Genomic DNA, 24,478 nt, shown 5'->3' on the forward strand with positions numbered 1-24,478 from the left:
TCAGTGTTAAAAGCCAACACTGCTTGGTTACTGACTCAAGAATCCCTGCTGGACAGGAAGTGGACAAACAATCACAGGTCTGAAGTGCAAAATCCATGGGCTGAATGGCATTAGCTTTGTGTTTTTTAGCTTAATAAACTCAAATACAGTAGCTTTTCTACTGGTAACTACAGCATTGCCCAGTGACCCACTCAGTGCCACATGCAAAGAGCATTAAAAGTATCACTGATCAAAGCATTTAGGGGAAAATGCTAATATGTCATGTCAAAGATTCTTGAATGTCTTCAAACTAAATAGAACATAGCTGATACTGAAGTCTAAAACACTAGAAACATTTTTTCTAGAGCTAAAAACCACACACACGCACACAACCAAACTAATCAAAACAGACACTGCAGCAGAAAGAGGAGACAAAGCATGGGCATCTGGCAACATACCATAACTTCAAGGCGATTTGTCACTAATATCACGCATTTTAGGAAAAGATTTAAGGATTAGAAAACGCTTTGTTTTTTGTGAGTATCATTTCCAAACTTGGAACACTCCATAACTGCTCAGATCAGCTGTTGAGTGGGGCAATAAATACACAGATGAAGAGAAAATAAACCCAAAAAGAAATAATGATTCTTTTTGTAAAATGTCATAAATGTAAAATGCCAAAAAATATAAGAGATAGTGAGAGCGAGTGAGAGCGAGAGAGAGAGAGAGAGATAGCGAGAGAGATGGAGCGAGAAGTATGTTCACAGTTTAATCCATAGATGGCAGTACTCTAACAGAAACAGAGCTGGACGAGCACATGCCACCGACACCGGCTTCAGTGTGCTCTGCAAGGACAAAATGCTGTCATAGGTAAGATTTTTTTCTTTTTCATAATTGTGATACAAATATCTTATAGTTATATAGGCGATTCCTAAAAAGAAAACTACAACTAGACATTTGTTAAAAGAATTTTCCAAACTCTTAATCATGCTTAATACGCTACAGAACTTTAGTGTATATTTACTGAAGCATATTATTTTTATTGTTGTTATTTTTGGTAAAAATGTAATTTGGCAGGTGGGTAGATGGTGCTCTGCACATTTCTCTAACCCGCCGTGTTTGTGTTTGTATGTGTGTGTGATTAAATATTAACGTTTAAAATCTTTTACTTTTTATAACTCCACGTTTTGTACTAAAACTGGTGAATTATTAAATGGTAGCCGACGTAAATGTTTATTTCTTTTATGTATGATTAATGTTTGGGCGGAAACAGTTAACACCATAATGAGCGTGAGGAGTGTGAGGGGGCTGGGTCTAAAAGCGCAGTGTGCCAGCTACAGGCAGCATACACAGACTACTGTACATTGATGGAGCCGATTTCTATGAGTCCGGCAGAGCCCTGTGAGAAAGCCACGCTGCGGGTCTGAACCGATGCTGCGAAATCACAACGCCAGATGATGGCAACTCTGGCCACGGCTTGTACATAACCTTCATGTCCTACAGAGCAGCTCGGAGGACGGTGAATGCCAAACTGAAGGAATGTGCCGTTTCTGTGACATGGTCTGGTAAAGTAACAGGTCAGTTCAGATGGTGAAGGCTCTGCCACGAAGTTTACGCGCTGAATTCGGAATTACCGGCGACGACGAAGGTTTCAACTTCAATGAATGACGCCGTCCCTTCACAGGTTCCGTATGCGTACAGGCAGTATTTATAAATTGGAAGAAGTAGGCTACTGACTATTAAAACTATCCTGAAAGGGACAGTTTGACCTGCTCGAGCATTTGGAAACATTTCTTACCCGCTTTGGAACTGAAGCGAGTCCAGCGCATCAGTTAAAGCCCAGAAGACAGCAGCAGCATTGGAGGGAACAGGATAGGGATAACCGGGAGATTCACTTTAAATGAAGGGGTGAGTGATGATCAGCACGCTCGTTAAGGCTAAATCAGCCTTACCGGGCACAAATATTTGCGTAAATCCCCTATGACTGTCAGCCACTCTGTTCCTCAAAGAGCTAATATCCGACACTGCGGAGAGTCAACTGTGGAGAGGCATTTTTCATCTCAGGCTGCAGGCTGTGTGCAGTGCTGGGGTACATTGTATCGTTGCCACTGCTCCCACTAGAATGACAAGGTGGCATTGTAAATACCGTGCGGGGTTTATGCATTTAAAAGCACTGCAGTTAGATCAACAAAAGGCTTTACGCACAGTCGTTGGTCTGTAATCTTTTACATTAATGCCATTTACTCTCCTTCTTTCCCCTATTCATTAGAATTTGGTTGCCTCACAGTACATAAGAATTACTGGATTACAGTAGGTTTTACTGAGGTGATACATCATAAGGTTAGCATCATTATTGCTTGTTAGTTTCTTCTGATTGTGTAAGTATATAATGAACTTACTTGACCAGAGGAGTTATTTTTAGAGTGGAGTGCTTATAATGCGTTGCTTGCAGTCATCACAGAGCTTGGCTTTCTAATAATTTTGATTTGTTGGCCTTGTTGGCGTCTCACAATTACACATGCATGGTCTTCCACACAGTATCCTCAGGAAATAGCCTTTGTGTGTTAACAAAAAATCAAAATTTGCTTTTGACTACACATAGTTATTACTTTTGATATACTGGCAGGTAACAGGTTACAGATCTGGATCCTTGCCTTTCTGCAACAAGTGATCTATGAATTTAAAGTCAGAATGACTTGGAGATTGTTAAATATCTCACTTCAAAATGACTTGGTCTCACAACGTGACATTATGCAAATTTTGCCACTTTTGTTGCCTCATTCTCAAGTGGCAAAATCAAAAACCTAAACTATAACACTGAAAACAACAACAACGTAATGTAATAGTGCCAGCTGGCAACAATTTAGTATTCCAGGTTGACTTCAGACCTCGTCTGTCCAGATCAGCAGATGCACCTACAAATCTTCCTTCCCTGTCTGACTGCCAGTTCACCAGCAAGCACCCATGACAATGACTCTAAAGAAAATAAATGTTGTCTTAAGTAGAAAATTGCCTTACATTTGCATGAAAATGACTTACATCTGCTACGGCTGATGGGTAGCATATTAATCCCTCGGCTTGTGCAATCAAAACCCCTTCCTTCTTGGTGCAATCAGGTTTTTTTGCATCTGAAGCGTGACCCATTCAGATAATTATTTTAATATCCATCTCAAAATGAAACAGTAGTTTGACCCCAAAGCAACCACCAGGGTGGAAATTGCTGCCTTTGGAAGAACAAACCAGCACTCAGCATTGGTTTGATTATCACATTCTGATTATATTCACCCAATTAACTCCAATCTAATGAAGAAAAAGGAGACATTCTGTAATATTGTGGTGCTTTCATTATCCGATTGACCAGCCAGCAGCTGCTATATGACTATGCTATTTTCTATTTTAGTTCAACTTTATTTTTTATCATTTATGAATCTTCTGTAACCCATGTCTGTATTACTGTTAGTTAAAAACATTTCTGCTGTTCATCATGTGAAATATTTCTGAGAGCATAGAATTTCAGTTCATTTGTTCCCCTTTCAAATAATGGAGGATATAAGCAGAAATGTTAAGAATTCTGCTCAATGAATTGCTTTCAAGTGAAGTCTTTGAACTCATGCCGTTCAAGAACGCCTTTTGAGAACCAAAACATCACACATCCATCCAATCAATAAGGTTAACCTCACCAAGCTGGAGAGAAATTGCTTTGACTGGACAAAGTTAGATCAAGCTTTGTTGATGCTTCTCTGCCGCTGCTTCCCCACTTTACCTCTTTATAAGGGGCTATTTTGATTAGATATTTAGTGTCGCTGTGTCATCAGCAGTGCATTCTGGAATGATTTGCATAGGTCTGTACTTTACTTCTAGATTTCCCCAGGGAATGTTTCAATCTCTCATTCTTTAATAGTGTAGTCTGAGCAGCGTACAGCATAGATGCATTTTTGTTTGAATTATTCTGGATATTGTCTTCATGCCAAACATATTTTGGAATTTCATTTGCTTTGTTTAAATGAATGACCTATATCAGTTTCTTAAGAGAAGCTGGTCCTCTAATGTGCTCTGCCTTGTTTGAAGAGAGTCTAAGGCATCATAATCTCCTGGACAAGGCTGCCTGTCGCTACAGCTACCACTGCCACCATCAGCATCCATCAGTATCTGCGACAAACTCTTGCTGGCTCAAGAGCGTCCTCTGTTGATGAAGAGCAAAGAGTCTAAACAAGGAGCTGAGTTAATTATTTGGCTATAATGTGAACACACAACCCCTCTCCGGTCGAGTCCTTTTACTTGGACTCTTTAGCAGCCGTGCTGATACTCAGAGCAGTTTTTTAAAAGCACAATTTGCTGCTGAATGAGTTGTTGCTGCTTTTCTCACCACCAGCATTCACACAGCATGCCGCTTGCTCCTCTTTGGATTCCCCCCTTAAGGCAGCCAGACTCGCCACAATTTAGCTTGAGAGATTTTGACAAGTCGCTACGCATGCAGGCAGAATCCTTGACCTATTTCTTAATGAGTGAATACTGCAAATGTGCTCAGCGGCTGTGTATTCTGAACACCCCCCCCCACCCCAAGCTTACAACAACCCCCACTATCCCAACTGTCTTTTGGTTTCACACATACATAAACACTTGAACACATGCTGATAACGGTGCTTTTGTGGGTTCACCGACTCATTCTCTTATAGATATAGGTCCTCTCTTTCCTATCTGATAGAGTGTACAAATACTGAGTGTTTGTTTTAATGCAATTGGCCTCCTGTCTTCCCTCACTGTGGGCTGTTTATCTGAACCTCTCAACTGTCCAGCTGTCACAACAGAGATCTCAATCTACTTGACCCACACACGCTCCGCTCACTCAGCCTTGCTATGCACATGCTTGTGTCTGGAATCTGTATTTATGTTGAGTGTGTGTGTCTGTGTCTGTGAGCGAGAGAAACAGAATTGACATAAGAGAGATCTGGATCTTTGGTGATAATGATCAAGTGGAGCCAGGGAGAACATTTAGTCTGTGATGAGTTTGGTTGGCTTCAGTGAAAAGCAGAAGATCACAACCACTACTCTGCTCAATTTATATCTTCCGTGCTTGCTCTCTCCCCTCTGGATACTGATTGTAAAAAGTTTTTTTTAAAACTGATCTCTGATGAGTCTTGCATCAGATTCCAAGTAGAGAGAGTTTCTTTAGGTGATGATTATCCTATCAAACGTTTGTACAACGGCTTATATGTTAAATTAGGAGTGAAAGTCTGGAGCTCTGCTTGTGGATTACACCACAAGAAACTTTTGATTCTCAGATATTGGTGAGGCATCATTATGAAGTGTTTTTTCAATTTCTTAGTGCAGAAAGAGCTATTCAACACTCTGTACCCATTAAAAAAAAAACCTGTTATCCAATACTCAATCCGTTGTTCTGCTTTCTGTGTTTTTATATCCTCATTTAAAGAAGTTCCCCTGATATTTTGAACCTATAGATGCCAGGGAAGATACAGGACAGAATTACTCTTTGATAATTTCCACACAATGGCAGATGTTTGAAAACACCACAGGGCTACATTTAATGGTCTAGTCATGCTGCTGTAGCCATTTTCATCATCTTGAGTAGTTGTGCTTTGTTGCCTTCAGTGACTTATTGAATCGTTGAAACCATTTTAAATTGATGACTACAGGCCACTACATTGTTAAGTAGCAGCTTGCTCAGTATGAACAACACATAGCACAGAGTGCAAAAATCAATGCCACTTTGCATTTCATTTTTCATCATATACAGTGAGTACTTGAAAGAAAAAAGCCACCTTTTCTGCTGTAGCAGTTACCGTGCTGGGACTTTTATTCTCTGTAACTCTGTGATAAGCCTGTTGAGAGAGTTTGTTTCCCCATATCTGTCAAGCTGTAGGCTTTTTTTTCCCCCAACAAGATATAGGCTGTGTGTGTGTGTCTCCAGCTTCCAGACAGGCTCCAGCCGGTCTCATCAGAGGACCAAGAGGGAATGGTTAACAGTCATCCCTCTGCCGTGCAGCCGTGGCCAGTCCAGATCCTGCTCTCCCTATTGATGGTGGCAAGTTTAGCAGTGAACCCCAATGCACACTCTGCTGTCCCAAAGCTTGCCAGCTTGCTGAAACAAAGCCTTTTGTAGGGCCACTAAATCCAACAGATGGAGAAATGGACAGTAAATGAAAGTAGAGGGAAAGGGGAATAAAGGAATTTAGTGGAGCATGTTTGTGGGTAGGCATTTAGGCTGCTCCTTTGGGAAGCCTAACACTCTTACAATGCAATACTGGCAGAACTTAACTGTTCTCTCCTTGACATGCTGCAGCAGCAGCAGCTTTGGGCCTCTATGTGAGAGTAGAAGGCAGTCTGCTCACGAATGCTCTCCAGGGCCTGGGAAGCCTTTATTAAGATGTTAATAGAACTGACTTCATGACACATTTCCATGGGACAGGATCCCTTGCTTCTGCCATTCTTTAGTGCCTCAATCTGCCTGCCACAATCATCAGTCTCTCTCCTTCACACAACAGCCTGTTTAGGCATTCAGCCCCATTTCCACATTCCCCTGCCCAGGCACTCTCACTTTATCTGATCTCTGCTGTCACAAACCATCCTATATTTACCACGTGTAACAAAATTACGCGATGCCAGTGATAAGGGCAGGAATCATGGCATAGGTACCCGCAGAATAACAAGTCTGGCTGTTTGTTTGTCACTGATCTTCTCACCGGCTGGAAGTCAGACTGTCACCCCAGCAAGCCATCAAGGCTTTTATGATTTTTATTTCTCCAACCACCGTTTTCCAGATCACTAACTATATTCTTCCTCCTCGTTCGCTTTAGTCCTCAAACTGCTTCCAAGGTTGCCTATGAAGCTACAGCAGCTACAAAACAAGAGACAAGAGAGACCTCAAGCTTTACATCCAAATACCTTGACTGACTTCATTTTCATGAAAGGCACTGAATGCATTGTCTCTACCATTTTCTCCTTTCACATGTATTTGAATATAAGTCAGTTTAGCCTGGCACCATCAATAATCAATTAGCTGGTGTCAAGGGAGGATGTGCGTTTTTGTTTGGTGGAAAACTCAACAATAAGTGAGCAACAAAAGGAGAGGCAGGGTGGGAGGGGGCTTCTGTTAGGCGCCAAGGGGCAGCTGTCAGGAGCAGATGACTGTGTGTGTGTGTGTGTGTCATATGTTCACAGATCCATGTGTTTGTGTCCATTTTAATTTATTTTAGTTTGACTGTGTGGCACTTTGTGTGTGTGTGTGTGTGTGTGTGTGTGTGTGTGTGCGCATGTTCAAGACGATATACCAGGGTAGGCAGTAAGGGTAACAACATGCTGCGCTGCCCACACTGCCCCCTGGTGATGAGGATGCCCCTGCCTGCCACTGTTACCATGGTTACTACAGGAAAAGGGGTGCAGACATTACTTGTCTAGTCTGCTCATGTGCTATAGGGGAGTCCGGCCAATGGCAGCTTTGTCCCTCCCATATAAACTGAGGCCAATTACAACTAGAACCGCTTTCAACTCAAAGGGGCTGTTATGGCCATTACCCCTTACAACTGTCAAACAATGTAAGTATTTGCTCTGGAATTGTAAAATGAAGAAAATCTGTGAATTTACGTGCACTTAATTTTCTCTGTAGTTAGTGTATTGACTGAAAAAATGTTAGCATCGAACAAAAGCTAAAATTCCCTCATTGGGCTCCAACACTCAGTGACATGTTGGTGCTTGCACTTGTGCTGTCTTGTTACTATTTTGCACTCAGCTGTGGCCTTATCTGGGTTGATATCTTCTCTCAGTATGAGGCAGGATCTTTGAGTCATCCTCATCCTTCAATAGAAAGAAAACAGAAGAAAAAAGGGGAAATAAGGCCTTCTAAAGTTGTTCCTGAGTTAGATCGCAAACAGAAACTGTCTGGAAAAGTCCTCCCCCTTCCTCTGCTATCTTGTTCCTTCTGTTGCGTGCACACACATCTTCCTGATTAGCTTTTTCCACTGTCGTCGACCAAAGTAAATTGTGCTAAATTGATGATGAAAGACCTTGAAACTCCCACAACTTCAAAACACAGAATCTGCCCCACTGTGGCTTCTTATTTCCTTGCAATTTTGATAGAGGCAAAAAGGAAAACAATTAATGAGTTGGCTTCTACTTGCAAAACTTCACATGTAATTTAAATTTTTTTTTCTTTTCTTTCTTACTTGAATGCTTGATCAGTTTCTGAAGGTACAGGAAGAAAGATCCTGGATGCATGATGAAAAAAAAACAGTCTGGACTAGAGTTTGTGCCGCCAGTCTGTAGACTGCAGACTCTTTACTTTGGCCCAAGGTGATTTATAGTGTCCACGCCAGAGGAAATGAATACTCCTCTGGGATAACATTTATGTTTATGCATGAATCCGTGACTCTGATCCACACACTGAAACCAGCAGGAGAAAAGGGATGAAAGGTACTTAAAAAAGGGAGGCAGCTTGTCATGAAGCCCACACAAAGTCTGTGAGGACATGTCGTTACTTTCCCAACTTGCTGTGACCCAAACCATTAATAACACTTTATGAATGTAATTGCTTTTGTTGTTGATTTTTCACCTCTGCCCAACCTTTTAGATTACAGCTCAGCACACCATAAGCATAGGGCTTTGTGAAATGTGTGGGATACTGAGGAAGCAAAAACCTCTTCCTTTTTCTTTTTTTTTTTTTTTTAGCAGTGACTTTTAGGGGAATGTGTCGTGTCAAAAAGAATCAGCAAAAGTTATCACTGTGAATCACACTGTACAGTGTTTATATTAACAAGGTTAATCTATAATGGGAATGTTGGATGTTGTTGTTCCACCACCCTTACTTCCTAGTGCCCTTTGCTATCAAAGAGGAACGCTGCATGAACTCAGCAGGAGCTCACCCAGACAGGCATGTTTTTCTTCCTCTGTCATAACCAATGATATATGAAAGATGACAGCAATATCTTCTTGTTACCTACAAAGAAAATTATTATCATGTGATGTGATGCCATGCTAAACACATAATCAAAATTCATCACATTTTCGACCATCAGCTGCAACACAAGTTGTGGGCGTTTGGCCTCATTTACTAGCAGTTTATAATTACCTCTACCACTACTGCTACTATTGCTGTTGTTGTTGCCTTTTGGACATTTACAGTTTTCCAAAACAACACAGGCCACAAACTGGCCTTACATAGCCTGTTAAGAAAACAAAATACTTCATGGAAAGGTTTAGCTTTAACCTTTTTTATTTAAAAATATTTCAGTGTTCTATGTCTCATCTTAGCTTAAACTATCTCATCTTTAATTAAAAACGACTTCTGTCTTTTCTAATACGATCACTGAGTCTAAATTCTTGGCACGTTTCCACTGATACTGAAGTATCTGGATTTTTTTTAAGTTAAGTCTCTCAGCTCAAGAGTTTCTCATTTCGAGCTGACAGATCGCGTATTCCTTTTCCTCCACCTGTTTTTCTCGTAGCCTTGTAGATGAACTGTTTTTAGCCTCATAGTTTTTTAAAAAAAATATAAATATATATTCATTTTGACATCCAAATAGTTTTCTTTGTTTTGAGCCACAGTGAATGTGTCAGGGGATATTCTGAAACTTATTTCACTTTCAACAAGATTTTCATCACTCTGGTGGAAACACTTGGAGAGGCGCGCCTTTTCTGGCTTCCTCCTCGGACACTATTGTTTCCATCAGAGTTTGTCATGCCTTAGTGGTGCAGGCTTGTCTCCTACAACATCATCACCACTTTCTCTGCTTCACTTGGAGTGAAGCGGGCTCAGCTGTATGCAGATTGCCCAAGCCTGCTGGGATAGAAAAAGTTACTGGCATATTTATTGTGGTAACAACAAAATAAACCTGTGCATATGTTTCAAAAATTCAACAGTAATTTTGCATACATTACTTTTTTTTTTTTTTGTGCAGGGCAAGAATGTAATGTTTAAGGAGAATGAAACAAGATATGAGACAATTATTCAGATTGTGACAACCAAACCTTTTGCCGTGGACCGTTTGAAATCCCTGTGTTGTCCATGAAGATGTTGATTAAACATGACTGCTCTGAAACATCTTACTGCCTAAGGGAGGCAAAGTGGAAGAAGGGAGGTGAGTAAGCAGAGAGAGTGAGAAAACTGAGGATTGACTGGGCAGGTTTGTACTTGAAAGCAATGAATGAGCATCCTTTCTTGTCTTAATCTGCTCCAGTTAGGGAATTATGCTATAGAAGTTAATACAGTACATTATCCACACAGAAGGTGCATTCAAAGGATATTTGACACGTTATTGCCACTACAGGCCCAGTTTTACTAGACACATCTTTATTTCCTCATTCATCTTGCAGTAAGAGCTAGAGTAAAGCTGGGAATTAGAAATATTTTTCTCTCTGCAGAAGGCATCTCTGAGCGTGTAAGTACAATGTTTACCGTTAAGTACTTTACACAAGCCGCGTTGCCTTTGCTGCCTCAAGTCCTCCCCCACATTTCTCAGAAAACATGTTCAACCTGACAGGGGTGAATAGGTGAGGTGGATTTGCATTTATTTACAAAGTATGCACAATGTTTCAGGCATATTTTTGTGCACATACTGTTGAATGAAAAATAATTTGCTTTTGCATGACTTTAAGTCCCCCAAAGAGTGTCCTTATTCAGCATTTTTTTTTTTTTTTTTTTTTAAACAGAAGTAGAGTAATTTATTTTTTAGCTACACACTGAAAGTGTCCATGTTTTATTTGTTCTGGGGATTTACATAATGCAGTATCATATCCTCTGTGTCCACTCTCCACTCATCTGTCTGCCTCTTCTCTTCACCTTCCTTTCCTGTGAAAGGGAGAAGCTGCAAAGGTGGGTGGAGGCATGCCAGAGGGTACTGGCATATGGCTGGGAAATCGTAGCGCATTTTTGCATTCACCTGTGTTTTGGGACCATGGCCTGCATTCTGCTTTGCATCGTCAAACCAAAAGGAAAATTACAAAATGGAAAACAGGAACGGGCTACTGGGCATTATGTTACTGTTGAATAGAGTGAGAATGTGCATACGTATACTTTCCATCATTTCAGGGCGCACAGACACGCTTATTTCGCTGCAGTGTGCACAGACATGGACTTGCCTGATAAAGGACCCCTTTGCTTTGTTTATTTTGTTGAGGCACAGTGTTTTGGGGTTGTGTTCAACAAAGCATTAGTAGCTTCAATGGCTTAAAGTCTAAAAAAAGCTAAAATGGGGTGTCTCTGCTTGCTTGGCTCCCTGTGGTGCAGAAAATGTACAGTAGCTCTGTGTCAATGTAAACAACTCCACCTGTGTTTGCATACTATTACTTGAAACAACCAGTTAGAAAAGGGAAAGCAAAGGAAGCAGAATGAAACTGCAGGCTGAAGACTAGCCAGAATGATTTCGCTGCAGGAGATATTGTTACGTTAATTTAGTGCAAAGCCTTTAAAACACAAGCTAAAAAAATGTGCTTCAAACATCATGCGTCTTCTTGTAATGTTTGACAATAAAGGGTGTTTCCCAGGAAGAGAAAGTGGTTGCAGAATGTAAATGCAGCTATACTGAACATAACCAACAGTGAGATGTCATTTATGAGTTTGCTCTGCACTTGATGCTGTTACTAAGACTTCATCTTGTTGAGATTTTCTGACTCGGATCATGATTTTAGATTTGTGTCTTGGATGCATGTGATCAACCTCTATAAACACAGAATCAGAGCTTCTTAATTGAAAAACTGGCGTATTGCTCCTGTTTGTCAGCACCTTGATCGTGACTCATCAAGGTCACAGGGTCACACTTAATTCTCAAAGGGTTCCCAGTACCAGTGAAATGCAGCATTCCCAGCCTCTTTTATAAAACAAAGGAAGAAACGGGGAGGTCTGGGATTTTTGCTTGTGATACCGAGTCAGACAGGAAGAGAAGAGGAAGCTGGAAGGGAGTGACGGAACCGGAAGACAAGGCTGTTTTCGTAGGAGTGAAGGGCACCATTTGCCAGAGAGAGGTATAAAAAAAACAAACCCACTGAGAACATTTGCACTGGGCTAGTTAAGGAAAACTGAAGACCTGGGATCAGCTGACTAACCATGCTTTGGTGATCTCACCGGATCTGCATCTACATCCTTGTAGATGATGTAGGTGTGTGTTGAAGTGTAATACTCCAGACTAATGGGAAAACACACTCTTTCTTAGTGGGTCCTAGGCAGACTGAAACAGCAGTGAACCAACCACCAAGTGTCCTAATTAGCCCACTTCAGCATGTTATTCTGCCCCAGCTGCTCCTATTTATGTTACTGATGAAATGCTGAATGGGGCTTTTCCCCCCCCCCCTTGGTTACATTTTCTCGAGGGTAGCAAATAGTCGATTTTTATCGTTTTTCTCTTTCCTGTTATTGCAGTTTTTTGCTGGAGTATGATTATATGTTTTCTCTACTGCTGATGTAGTTTATGGGAAGCAGCACCAGCAGGGCTGTTTTGTTTGGCTAAAAAGGGTGGCTGCTAAGTACTCAATCCAGTGTTTTGCCTCCCCATATCCCCCAACTAAGAAATGACAGAATCTGGTGATAGAGAGAAATACTCTGTTTGCCCACTGCTGTGTTTATGGTGACTCCATTGTGGGCTTTAGTTTCATCATATATTCTGCAATAGCACACTAATCATTGAAAGAGTTCAGTGAGATTTATCTGTTGAATGCAGCGAGCTGGCCTACTTGTTGAAACTTCATTTTACTGCTCTACTAAACCTGCAGACTATGATCACATTTAAAGTAGTGAAGCCACAGCATTTCTCCCTGAGCTTCATCATCTATGTGTGCGGCCTAAAGAAAGAGTTACTGAGGGAGAAGCTGCCACAGAGGAATTCAGAGTCTTGGTTTGGCATTGGTCATAGTGACCAAGTTAGGAAAGCTCGTTTCTTTGATTTATGTTCATTTATTATTCCTCTGTCTGTTTTTGAGTCGTGTCTTTGTTTCTCTTGGTCTTTCCTTTCACGCTCTCCTCTGTTTATTGCACTTTTCTTTTTTGACTTTCTGTCTTTATGTCTCTGCATCTTGCAATCTGGGATCCGGTCCCTGCTTACTTTACGCCCTTAACAAGGAGACAGATGGTAATTTTAATCATCGTTCTAGCAGAGATTAGTCTTTGATCAATTTTAATGCTCAGAATACAACCGCTACATTTAGCTTGAGAAAGGGGGAGGCTGGGCTTGTAAAAGTGATTTGGTGACTAAGGAAAGGCAGAATACTCCAAGATAAGTCCTCTATCCAAGTATTTCTCATGCCCAACATTTTACATGCAGTCAAAGCGTTGTTAGAATTACAGTCTAGTTAATACTTCAGCTGGATTTGGGAAATTCGTTCTCTGATTTTTTTTTTTTTTTGTATTTTTGTTTGTTGTAATACCCCGTTGAGACCTACTTCTGTACATGCAAGTATATGCGATTACTTCTACGCTATGCCTTCCAGAGATCCAAGCCTCTTTGCTCTTTGGGTGACTATATCAAGATGTCGTACAAGAACACTACTGACAGACGGTTATATAAGGCTGGGTGGCCACATATAAAATATGGTCTCTGGTGTCTGCCTGAAGAATACAGATGGCCTGCCTGTCTACATGTTATATCTGCAGCAAGAGCAGGGAGAGAGACTCGGGAGTCTCTGGCCTGTGAAAATGAGTGTGAAGCACTTATTCCCAGAATGGCTATAGTAGCTCTTCATACAGCTCTGACACACTCAGAGCAGCTCTGTAGTCACAGATCGTGTACATTATAGGCATTTCACACACATGCTTTGCTTGTAAATAATATTGGTGTGTAGTTATTGTGGTTACATCAGTCAATTATATTGACATTTAGGCTGTTTACATTTCCGTAGTTCATCAAAAAGAGCAATACCCAGCCCAGAGCTGACGCAGCAGCAGAGTGGACCAAGCAACAAGCAAGCTAGCCAAGTGAAGTCTCTAGATCTTTACTATTCCCTGGTCGTTTGTGTCCGTGGCGCCGCTTTCAACCTGGCGAGTATTGGATCTCTTTACTGATCCCTGTACTTCATCACAGTGCGTATGCTGATGCTTGGAAAAATTGATCTAAGCGGCCTGGAAGATGTGTACTATATGCCTAATACACAGATTATGAAATGCTTTTCAGTGATCAAAATAAGAACTTGGTCAATAGCCTGATGACTTTTGAAAGAAAATGGTTAATTAGTCTTTTTGTGGCAGCGAAACAAAAAATAATTATTGAAAGAAAATATAATTGTTTGAAAGTGCTTCAGCCAGTCAACACATGAGTAAATGGAGCTTTTTACATCCCAACACTCTGTGTAACGCAGCTTGTAGGACTCTTCCTTTATCTCTCCAGTATATGGAAATTGTCTTTTAGCTCCACTCGTATGCTTCAGCTGTGGCTGTATGAGACACTAAAAGATAACATTCCCATATTAAAGCAAAGTCCTCATAAGGAGGTTGGCATGGGTGGGGCAGGATATTTTCAAGAGACCCTGGTTCATTTCACATTTGGTCCGTTTTGTTTTGCACTATTTTTTTTTTTTCTCCCTTGCCTTGCTTTTTAAAAGAAAACCTTACTAACATTAGGATTAGGAAACATTCATGGTACCGGTTCAAACACACTCCTTCGAAAGTAACCCTTCTTGTTGACAAATGACAAGTTGGAAGTGACCCCTCAGTATCAGGTATGTGATACCTTGTCCATCAAAGTAGACAGACATCTTGTGTGTAAGGACGTTTCGCCATCAGTTTTGACAGACAGTGGGCTGAATGAGCAGAATATTAATAATCTAAGTTTATGTATCTGCATCGCAGGTATAAGGACTACAGAATCAATGGAACATACAGCCACTAGTTAATATTGCCAATAGCAGTTAACAAGACAAATAGCAGCAGATACCAGAAACCAATATTTTCACCATTTCTAAACTGCAGCACAAATCTGCAGTATGCTCTACTAAAAAAAGTGTTTTGGCTTATATCTGTTAGATTATACATCTGTGATCAGCCAGTATCGTTAGTCAACGCTGATTGTTGTGCAGGCAGCATTCTTATCAGATTTGCTTGTACTTCAGCTGCATCATGTTTTATTTGTGTACTAGAGTTTTTCTAAATAAACATCTCATATGTTTAGCAAAGTTTATAACAATCTTTGTTCTGTGTGTGTTTATTTGAAAAGTGTTTGCCTTGGTGATATGCCTGCTAGATTCTCAGGACACTATCTGACAGGAAACCAGCAAGTGCTGATTTTCCACCGTATCCCAGCCAGAACTGCATCCTGTACGGGGCTCACATGGAACAGGCCGGAAGGCATGCGTGTGTGCTTCAGCACTGATCCAGCAATTCACTCAGTCAGTCATCTGGCTTGCTCTCTGTGCTCTGTCCCATCATATTCAGTCCTGTCCTGGCATAGCCTGGCAGCAGCTGCTGCACCCCTGAGGACGATCAGGTGGATTGTTATACGCCCACCATGCGCAAGACTGAGTTAATGCTTACTGCAGCACTCACTACTGCTTTATTATTCATATTCATTGCAAACCCTAGTTGGACTTGCATACAAATGTAGTGTAAGCTTTCCTGCGAGCTGTGGTCTGTAGTAGCAGTGTAACTTTGCTTTGCTTTGTACTGCACTTTACCCATTTGAGAAATGTTTGGAAAGCTTTCAAATCAGCCTTTGAAATTAAGCATTTCTCAATTGATTTAAAAGTAAAGATCTCCTAGTGGAGCAAAGTTTGCAGGTGGTTGCAGTTTTGTTGTGGGAACTGTGGCACATTTGGGTCCAATTCATCTCCTTTCTGCTCGCTTTATACCTGATGATTATTTTCAGTGTACAGACAGACAGTCACTACCTTTGTTTTTGTTTGTGGTCTGTTGTGCACAGTCTTGACAGTAACCAGGCCATTCTGCTTGCTCGGCATGTATCCTTCTGTGTGAATAAGCACCCAATTTCCTCACCACATGCTGTTATTGCCTCTCGTCCAAAGGGAGATTGGGCTAAGTAACTAACCACAGACTGATTTTGTGGTGTTTTATCACCCCTGATGAAATTAGAAGGGCCTTGACCAGGCTGAGTTAGAGAGAGAAACAGACTGAGAGAACAGGAGAGAGGTTGAACCCTGCTCAGCTGTGTGATAATGCATCTGTTTTATGTGTCCAAGCAAAGAGCTCTCGAAAATAGGCTTTAATGGTCCTTAGACAGTAGTGTGTATTCGAGAGGCACACAACATTATGCTTGTGGTCAAAGCCGATTGTGAATACAATGGGTAAAAGTTTCTTTTCATCCTGTAGGGGTTCACAAAAAATACCACAACATTAACTTAAGTTTGCTTTGATACTTTACTGGTCAAATGTTAATTAGATTACCAGACAAAAAATGAGTTACATATGTTTATAGGTTTTTTCATATGTTTCCATATTAAGGTCACAGGTTTTAAAGTCTCATTATCTTTGCCACTGTAAACAGAGACACTGTTTGCCTTTGGTCAAACTTCAGTGTTTATTCAGGTTTTATTGCAAAAAGGATTGGACTTTGTGAGGACAAAGCATGACTGCTATACTTCTGCACTCACTGTGGCAGGAAAGAAGAGTGGGTCATTAGGGTTAGGCGGTTTAACTTCTCACAAGTGCTGCCATTGCAAGGTAGCAGCCTTACGTTTGCGATAAGACAGTCCAGTGTGTTTGTACAGAACTGCGGCTGACCCTTTTAAGAGTTGGGGTTTGAGAGAACTGAGATCTGTGCTGAAGCTTAGAATGGAAGGAAAAAAAAAATCATAGACCCAGTGTGACAGCTGTAGGTTCATGCTTTCAGTGTGACAGCAAAAAACATTTCACTTTTGTAAGAAGAAGCATTTGTTTATACAGTCTTGCTGTGTTTGTTAAAATTTCCATGGAGGAGTGTGGCTAGCTGTAAACAGAATAGTCCCAAAGAAAGCTGTCTGCTGTCCTGGATAAGCACAAGGAATTAAATCAGCCGCATGCGCACTGACACAGACAGAACAACAACTCGTATAAACGCAGCATGTACACACTGCGGAAATGAGCAACTGAGTGACTCTTGTGTTTATTATCAGACAAAAAAAAATGACTCATAAAGTTCATGGAAGAGCGATGGGTGTTTATATGATTTTTTTTTGCATAATGTAGTTAGTTCCCTCCCCCCCCATTTTTGTCCTTCAATGCCGGTACTGTGCATCCTGCCAGCCAACTCTTCTGGCATTCAGAGCATTCACAGAAACTGAGGTCACATGCTCAACTGTTATTTTAATTGCACTGGGATATTATTGATTTTTAGCATTGATAGAGCTATATCTGGCACAGCAGTATAAATTTCTCTTACATCACAGATCACATTCTCACTGTTCTAAGTTACACCACAGCCCTGGTTGTTGGGCAATACTTGTCGCTATAATCAAAATTAAACCCACATACTACCTTATCTATAGCCTATCCTCTGTAAACCATGCAGGGATCCATAGTGACCATGTTTGTAGAGCAGTTCAACAGAAAAGTGTGTTTCCTGCTGAGTTTATAGTGCCTGGTTGTTAGCCAACCCAGAGTAGCCTCATCCTTTCAACCAGCGTGTGATTACAGAGCTCCAGGCTATATCATACAGTCCTTAGATGAAACGGTAGCAGTAGAAAATGAAGGGATTACTTTGACTGACAGGATGCACATCATTTTTTCCTCTCCTCCAAAATCTCTTGTATAACCATTCCTTCTCCCCCTCTGCATTTCCTGAATGAAATAACAGGTCTCGTCATGTAATGAGTAGATCTATTATACATTTAGACCAAAGAATAGTCCTGTGTAGATTTCACTCATCTTTGACCGTCTTTGACCTCCTCATTCCTTTCACTTTTTGATTGATCTTCCTGTAGCCTGAGTGTGCCAGCCATGTTGTGCCAATGTTCTCCAGATAATGGAGAGACCATGCCAACTTCTAGAGTTATGGCTGCCGTAGTCTCTAACAGCCTTGTCAACTAGCAGCAGTACTTGACATTCTTTGTCTTTTTCATACACCATCATTGATTCTATCCCTCTTTTGGGTTTCGGTTTCCCTCTGTCTCCTTCTTTCTTAGACCCTTTCAGCATTAGTCACCTTGACCACTGAGCCATGCCTTAGGACTATGATCCCAGTTGAACAAATGATGAAGCTGTGGATGGAGAAAATTCATATTACTACACATTATATGGAAGGTCTTCCTGCAGTGTTTCACACACATATGGAACATGTATGGAAGAAGTACTTAAATTCACACACATCTCCCCACTTGCAGATCAGTTTGCTGGTGTTTTACTGTGGATTTGGCATGATATTTTTTTGACAGAAGGTTCAGTCCATCGGTGCCTTATTCTGACTTGGCAGCTGCACACCAAAGGTCAGAGTCCATGCTTTGTTTAGCAGACTGCAGCTACAGGCAGATAACGCCTCTGCGGGGAAAGTCTGCTGATTTTTTTTTTTCTTTTTTAAGTAAATCAACGCAAACCAGTACACATAGACACATGCTATGATGATGCAGCTGCTTGCATCCACACACGCAGTTTGCGCTGGAGTGTGGTATTGCTTGGTTTAATGTCATCTGTGTCTTTTTTGGTTCGGCTGCCTTTACCTCTCTTATGTTTGGTGCTACAGCACAGAGTTTATGCAATCTGATTTCACCAAGGCAAGACGAACTGAGCCTTTCATGCATTTCATTTCTACTCACAAGACGCGCAATTGCCCACTCGTTCAGACCAATGCCCCTTTAGCTGTCCTTTGCACCTGCTACCTGGCACACCAGCCAAGTTCTACATTTTGCCAAGTTCATTTGTCTGCTTCACCGACTCTTAAATTTGCATTGAGATTTGGCCACTATGAAGTTGCCTTAGATATGAGAAGAGCTATTGGTAGTTACGAGTTTCAAAATATTCGCTTTGCTGAACTGCCTAAATTCATAATGTCATGTAAGAGATCAGATGAATTGATTTTATTCAAATGCTTCTTTCTCTGCTCAGTTCACGATAACCTCTTGAAAGGACAAAATGCTACTGTTTTTACAGGTGTTCAAAATATTGTGAGCTGTGTGTTTGCAAATTTCCTTTCTTCAGTAATTCATAGGAAAGTGATTCAATTTCAGATACGCAAACCACTGAAACACACCCCATCTACTTTAACTTAAATGGATCTCTTCACATCTAGCTTCCATTATACTATTATACAGACTTTCAAAGTGCGAGGACAGCCCAGCATCCACCACGTGCGTCAAAAGTAGTTAAGGTCCTTCGGTTTGATAAAATGTGTATGATGTCAATCAAAAAAAGCCTGATTCAATTTCAATCTGTGTATGAGCTGAGGTAGATATCTGATCCTGTGGTCTCCCCTGACATCCTGCTTTGTTTGTTTTCTTTGCCCACTGAGGATTTGCTCTGCTCTCACTAAGGCCCTTTACAATTTAGATTTATGGAAATGCCTCCTAATAGAAATCTGCTCTCATCGGATGACAGACAGCAATGATGAGACGTACACCACATATGACTATGCTGGGATTGATTGAGAAGATCATGCCTCAGGATTCATCCTTCAAATGAACAAAAGCATGTAGAGCTTTGTTAGTTTTGTCAGTCAGAGCAGAATTGAGAGGGAAAAGGAGTAATTCATTTACATTGAAGCTGCCACTATGTATTTGTGTATCTTTCATTGTAGCTGTGGATACGTACATGTCTAAGCTTGCATGAAAGTACAAGTTTAAATGTGTGCATGCCTGTGTGTTAGGAGAATGTAGCGGCTGTGGGAGCGGAAAAATATAATTAGAGTAGCAGTGACACTGTAATCTCTTTAGTAAATGTTACTGGTTTTAGCTGCAATACCAGTGTGTTAAGTTTGTGAAGTGGGAGTGGAACTGTGTAGAGACAGGGTTAAAGGGAAGGATTAGGTACACATGCCCTTGTTTGCACTGGGGAATAAGCGTCTATGCTAAGTCTTGACTATACCTGATGAAAAATGTTTTTATGTAAGTTTGTGGTGGGTTGTTCTAATCATTTTTATGTGTTTTCATTAAAATAATGCTAAAGCTGGGGCACGACTGTGACTGCTTTCAACAAATGCAGCTCATTGACAAGCAGTTCAAGGCCTCTCTGTACGCCTCTAAACTCAGATGCTCATGAGCAAGTGCACTGATATGGGTCACTAACAAAGATAGTGCTATTAAATACTGGATGCAAAGTGCTCTGTCAGAGTGCCCAGAGAGCTCATGCTTAATTGTGAGCAACTGTGCATTAATTTACTATGCATCGCTAAATTGCAGCTCTTTCAGCCATAGCTCAGAGCCTCACACATATCATGTCAAAAGACAAACAACAACTAAATGGCTTATAAAAAGGTCAAATTAAAACATTTACACAGTGATGGTTTTAATTTAGCAGCTCTGGACTATTTTTTATGTTATGAGGAAGGCTTTAATGACAGTAATTTCCTCCTGGTTATTAGGGTTTATCTTTATGGTGGAATTTTGAATCGTTACACAAGAAAATATTGGGAATAACCAACCACGTCCAACATCACAGCACAGGAAACCAGACAGAATTAAATGATAGTTACTGGAGGGCTTGTGGTTTCTGAGGGTGTTTTCCCTTTCTGTTGCTATTGGGTCGTAGCAGGAGAAAATGCTATGTTTCCTTGCAGTGGCTGGAAGGATGGATGACTGGAGAATAGTTTTCCTGGAAGCTGACAGATCGTAATGGCACTGGAACAGAGAAATTCATTTCCTATTGTCACAGAAGAATGTATGAATATAACTCCAGCTCAACAACATAAGATACTAACGAGGCCTCTCATTATTTCTTTTCCTGATAGCAGAAAAGAGAGAAGACTAATAGACAAACCTCTACTGCTAATACTTTTTATCGGTTCCTATAGAAGGAGATCTCCCTTTGGGGAATATAAAACTTTTTATTTTTACTGTCCAAATTGCCACATCCACTGAAAAGTTTACCAGGAAATGAATAAAAAAATCCAACATATTTTTAAACCCTTAACTGTACTTTTCCTAACTAGAAAGTTGAGGAAGGTTTGTTCCAAATTGTCTCTTTGATTCGAAGCATATCACTTTCACTTAAGCTTTCAAATTTCATGCTTTACATTAATCGTTGAGGGAATAACACATTAATCCAAGGCATGAAATTACAATCTCCCATTTCCTTTTTTTTTTTCTTTTTTTTTTAAATTCAACAACAATGGATTCAGCACCATAAATGGATTTGGTTTACATTCTTTATCTTCTGCAGTACAATTGCTGTAAATATGAATTTAACAGATGAAGCAAATTTGGCTAGAGTGTTAAGAAGCTTAGGATGTAGAGAGAATAAACTGGGGGAAAGCACAAAAGCAGAAGACCTGCTGCCTATTTGAGGGTGATGGAGCTTTAGGGCTGCTCCTGCTTCAAAGACAAATTCCTTCTCTCCTGTGCCATTTTGCTAGTTGCTGGACTACCCTCAGGCTGTTTCTTCCCAACCATCATTGAGGGTTTACTTAGCTCTCGTTTTGCATTTCGCCACTCCTTTATCCTTGTCCTGTACCTAATGTCGCTCTTTTGCATCTTTTTAAAGTGCTACAATCCAGCTCTTTTGGCCACAGTTGGCATTGTCACAGCATCATGCCCAGTGGCTGGGGAAATCACCAGCATTTCAGCAAGAGACCCACAACCAGTCACAGTGACAGTGCACATGCAGCCAGTGGGACCAGTTTGTTTAACAAGCACTCTGAAGCAGCCTGGCTGAGTGTGCCAACACAGTGTTTTGTGTGCCTGACTATTCATTATGAATGGGAAGTTTTGCAAAAACTGTCTTTTCTCCAAGCCATGATCACAGCTTGCGTTTGTGCGGGAACGTGAGTTCTCTTCCGTCTCTCTTGACATGAAGATTTTCTTTCTTTGCCTTCTACGTCTGCCAAAGAGACTGTCATATGAGTGTGAGTCTTAAAATGGAAATCTACTGAGAATGACCATAAAGAATTTTGTTTTGTTATATAATTTTTTTCCATTTTATATTCTTATTTGACGCTGACAGTTTTGTCATCATGGCAGTCTATCATTCTTTCTGTGCCACGGCCACAATTGTGAAACATCTGCACACTGAATTTATTTCAGGAACAAGACTTTTTTGGTTCATCCGCTCACCCTATGTTTAAAAGACAAATAAAACGTCGATTGTCATCCGTGCCTCAGCATTAATGGCAAAAATCTCATGTAGTGAAAGTCTGAATTTTTATTCAGAACTACTAGCTGCAAATGTGCCTATATTCTAGTTTACCTGTAATTCAATGTCAACATAGTCATGCCCTCTTCTTTTTCCAGGTCACTAGTTAACTATGTTTAAGTATGAATAATTTCTGGTTGCATTTATATGTTAATTTTCTTTTACTTAATTCTGACTTCTCACAAACAAAAGAAAGATATGGCTTTGAACTAAAGAGCACGCTGGGGGATCGAGTTTTGTTCGTATTCTTTTAAAGTCTTCAGCTGCATACTACTGTGGAGTGCTATGTCAAGTGCAACAAAGAGGTGGTCATGCAATCAGCTTGAACAAAGACTTCATTCCCTGTGTTATTGAAAGCAATATGAGGGGATAACCTTTTTGTGGAGGTTTTTATTTACACCATTCAGTCACTCTTTTTCTTTGCATGGGCAGCTGTTGCCACAACATAAGAGACTGATGCATAATTTTACTCCTGACAACTGAGGAAACGTAGGGAAAAATAAAAAGTAGAAGGAGAAAAGATGGATGGCCTTAAAACATTGTATATACATACGATTAAAGCGTGGAGGTGGAGCGTAAGATCTAAAGGGCAAAAGGCTTTGGGGCTTGAGCGAAAAGCTAGCTCAGCAGGAAACTGATTATGCCACCAAAGGGATCCACTTTGCAAATCTACCATGTACAAACTCAAACAAAGGAGCATGGCAGCATGCAGGCAACTGAAAGTGAGGGTGGGGGTCTGACCCTTGCTGTTTTCTAGAGTCACTGGCACTTTTATGACCATGCTAATAAAGTGCTTTTGGGACAGCGCACCTCCCACGCCTCTGCCTGTGCACACACACCAAGAACAGGTTGACTGGGCTTTAGGACCTGTGTTTCTGGACACATAGATCAATATGCTTCCTTAGGGTTATATTTAAGATGGTGCTGTGTAGTATACTCGATCACAAGGAGTAGGGAGGGACCCTAAGATGGCCATTAACGGATTTGGATTGAGGTCTATGAAAGGGCTGACACGGCTCAAAGGGACCCCTAAATTACTGCTGCAAATCAAACCTGCCTTGAACACGTCACAATGTAAGCTGGCTATTCAGTATCTTCCCATACAATGTTCCCTCCCCTTTTCAGTCGCTTGTTAATTCAAGGTGCAGTTACTGATTATTCAGGCCACATCTTTTCACCCTTGATTCTCTGTGCCCTCGCTGCTGGAAATGCAAATCTGGAGCGTGACAAACGACGTAGGGCCGTCTCTGACACATTCAAGCCCCCGGCGTCCCCATGTCACTCCCCAGCTTACCACCTCCAGCGCCATAGTAATTACCCTTGTTGGATCGCTACGCCTAATCGTACTTGATTTTAGGATGCACTGCCATTCTCTCCACTTGTTAGCCCCTTACACTACTTGGTTCTGATAGAGTACACCGATAATACTTGGGGAATGAGACACACTCATACATACATCAGATGTTCTATTAGTTAATCTTTGCATGAGGATGTTTTGTATATATCTATTACAGTGGAGGGATTAATTATAGGCAGCACAAAAATCACCTTTAAATTAATCAGTTGTGATCTGAGCACACCAGTATTAGAGGAACTTGATTTATAAACAATGAATAAATAAATAAATTGTATAAAAGAATAATTAATAGATTCAGAGTCTATAAAAATGAGCCCCTTAAAGAGCAAGAGTAGGGGTGTGTGCAAGTGGCTTCCAATTTGTTCTCAGTTTGTTCCAGTAATGAGATCCAGGCCGTCTTTTCCAATGGATGAGATAATTAACTCCTGGGGACAGACTGCTTGGTTTTATAGCACATGGAGAGAGATCTTTACAGCCCAGGCAGAGCATGGTTGCATTAATTGTAGCGTGATACATTTTGACTAATATAGTATATCAAAATGGGCAACTGATAGGGGATGTGTTTAAAGAAATCGTGAGGATGGGGTCAGTATAAAAATAAAAAGAAGAGAATGATGTTTTAAGGATAACAAAGCACACAACGTTAAGCTGTGTGCTAATGTTTGGCATGGTCTCTAATATTGAAGATGTGTTTTAGGTTTTCCTTTGTAGGTAAGCCCTATCATCTGGAGATGGCGTGATTAGATGTTGGTGGTCAAAGATCAAACATTAGGTCGCTACAGATTAATGTATTTTCTGAACGAAATATTCCTTAAATCTGCCCCAAATATTCACTTGCACTCAGGGATGAACTGATTAGATCTTGGTGGTCAGTAGTCAAGGCCACTGTGATGTTATGCCCATCCCATTTGTGAATGGAATATCTTTGGAAAGGTATTTGG

The 24,478-nt window shown here is 40.8% G+C and overlaps 1 protein-coding gene across 3 annotated transcripts in view; it reads left to right on the forward strand.

The window, feature by feature from the left end:
- The first annotated feature begins 782 nt into the window (after positions 1 to 782).
- Positions 783 to 24,478, forward strand: part of plxna2 (plexin A2) — a 160,418-nt gene continuing 136,722 nt past the window's right edge. The window contains exon 1 of one of the 3 annotated variants that reach the window (XM_004560401.3): positions 783 to 849. The gene's annotated coding sequence lies outside the window, so the exon portion shown is untranslated. Of the gene's footprint in view, positions 850 to 1,303; positions 1,888 to 24,478 lie in introns of those variants that run through there. The other 2 variants (XM_004560399.3, XM_004560400.3) reach the window with 2 other exon arrangements.

Source organism: Maylandia zebra, linkage group LG20, assembly GCF_041146795.1.
Source record: "Maylandia zebra isolate NMK-2024a linkage group LG20, Mzebra_GT3a, whole genome shotgun sequence".
Classification (NCBI taxonomy): Eukaryota; Metazoa; Chordata; class Actinopteri; order Cichliformes; family Cichlidae; genus Maylandia; species Maylandia zebra.